General features: G+C 36.5%; 1 non-coding gene across 1 annotated transcript; it reads left to right on the top strand.

Moving 5' to 3' along the window:
- The first annotated feature begins 179 nt into the window (after positions 1-179).
- LOC121210739 (small nucleolar RNA R71) lies at positions 180-286 on the top strand. Its single transcript, XR_005905852.1, has one exon. It is a non-coding gene; the product is annotated as a small nucleolar RNA R71 (small nucleolar RNA).
- Positions 287-2,308: the final 2,022 nt, after the last annotated feature.

Raw genomic sequence — 2,308 nt, 5'->3', positions numbered from 1 at the left:
TTTTCGGTTTTGTTCTCATGACTTGCCATTGATAGTTATTCAGTGACATTTCTTCATTAAACTCGTAAACTTCTTCAGGTGTTTTGTTATTCAAATTTCCACCGGTGGCTGCGTTGATAATTTGCCTTGTTGAGGGGTTCACACCATTGTAAAACATCTGAACCTGCAACCATAGAGGTAACCCATGGTGAGGGCACCTTCTCAATAGATCCTTGTATGTCTCCCATGCATCATAGAGTGTCTCTAAATCCATCTGCACAAACGGAGAGATATCATTACGTAATTTAACTGTTTTAGCCGGTGAAAATTATTTTAATAAAAACTTTTTGGTCATTTGTTCCCAAGTAGTGATTGACCCTTGTGGCAACGAGTTCAACCACTGTTTAGCTTTATTCCTCAATAAAAAAGGGAATAACCAAAGACGAATGGCATCGTCAGAAATGCCATTAATTTTAAAAGTGTCGCAAAGCTCTAGAAAATTCACTAAGTGAGTGTTTGGATCCTCATCCTGCAAGCCATCAAATTGAATAAACTGTTGTATCATTTGAATTGTGTTAGGTTTCAGTTCAAAATTATTTGCAGTAATAGCATACCTAACTATACTTGACTCAGTACCTGTTAAATTAGGTTTAGCATAATCATACATAGTGCGCGGAGCAAGATTCTGATTTACTGGATCTACCATAATCGCAGGAGGTAGCAGATTTTCCTAATTTTTAGCCGTCTCCTTGGTTGTGGTGTGTATATCGTCCTCTTGCTCTTCTTCTGTGTATCTTAGGCTTCGTCTTATGTCTCTTTGGTTTCTGCGAACTATTTTGTCGATCTCACTATCAAAAAGTAATGGTTCTGACGGGTTTCTTCTACTCATACACTATAAAAAAACTGCCAGAAGCGAATAAAAGAAAAATTAGAAAAGTGAAATTAAACTTAAAAAATAAATTGAAATAAAAGTAAAATGGCTAAAGTAATAAAAATAAAGTGTTCTTAATATTTTAGTTCCCCGGCAATGGCGCCAAAAACTTAATCGTAGATGATATCACAATCGCAATAAGTTTTATAATTTTTTACAATTGAAAGCTCTTGAAAACTAACTATCACGACAAAGGCAAGCACACTTGTCGAACAGTAGTATAGCTTTAGCAAGACCGGATTGTCGAACCCAAAGGAACTAAAAGTACTAATATTAACTTTCTTTTTATTATCTAGCCTAAAAATTAAGGGTTTTGTTTATCTAAACTAATTAACTAAACTAAGAACGCACAGAAAGAAAATTGGGAAAATATTTTGGGAAAGCTGATTGATTAAGACAATACCCAAAGAAAAAATCCACCTAGACTTCACTTGTTATTTGACTCTGAATCAGACGATTTATTCATTTGAATTGATCCGTAGAAATCCCTAATTTATATTATTATCTCTCTCGAGACTAACAACATCTAACCCTAGGTTGATTAGTTGAAATCTCTTTCTAATTAACTCCCTAGTGTTGCATTAACTCGATCTATGGATTCCCTTATTAGGTTTCACCGTAATCTGGAAAAATCTTGTCACCCTATCTTTAGGCGTGCAATCAACTCCGCTTAATTATGCAAGATCTACTCTTTGGCAGGGACTTTTTCTCCTCTGACTAAGCACATCAATACTTGAATCAATATCCTGGAATATCAAAACAAGAATTAAGAACACATAATTAAGAACAAGTCAAATATTTATCATACAATTCAGATAATAATAACAAGATTCGTCTTAGGTTTCATTCCCCTTAGGTATTTAGGGATTTAGTTCATAATTATAAAAGAAAACATCTCAGAATAATAAATAATACAAAACATAAAAAAACCCAAAACTCATGAAGGGAAATTGAAGGGAGATCTTCAGCCTTGAAGAGGAATCCGGCTTTTGAGATGGATCGATCAGCTTTCTTCGAGTAATTCCTTTCTTCTTACTCCATGTGTCTTTTGAGTGCCTCCTCCTTGGTGTTAATGTAGGCTTTAGAATGCCTAGGATCTCTCAAAAGTGGCCTTTTTCGAATAGAACTATACTTGGGCCCGGAAGGGACACGCCTGTGTGAACGCCCGTGTGCGATAGCTTCAAGCCGTGGTCAAGACTGTTAAATAGGTACGAGCGTGTGGTCTACCCGTGCAAGGAAGTCTAAGCTGTGTTAGAGCCTATTAAAACTGCACGGGTGTGTGGTCTACCCATGTAAGTCGTGCTCAATTCTGCTAAAAAGACACGACCGTGTGATCTACCCATGTGAGGAAGTCTAGGCCGTGTTGATTTCCCTCATTGGCCCATTTTCTCTGTTTTT

This window comes from Gossypium hirsutum, chromosome A11 (assembly GCF_007990345.1).
Source record: "Gossypium hirsutum isolate 1008001.06 chromosome A11, Gossypium_hirsutum_v2.1, whole genome shotgun sequence".
Taxonomy (NCBI): Eukaryota; Viridiplantae; Streptophyta; class Magnoliopsida; order Malvales; family Malvaceae; genus Gossypium; species Gossypium hirsutum.
The sequence above is the reverse complement of the archived record's forward strand: the minus strand, read 5'-3'. Positions and strand labels throughout refer to the sequence as shown.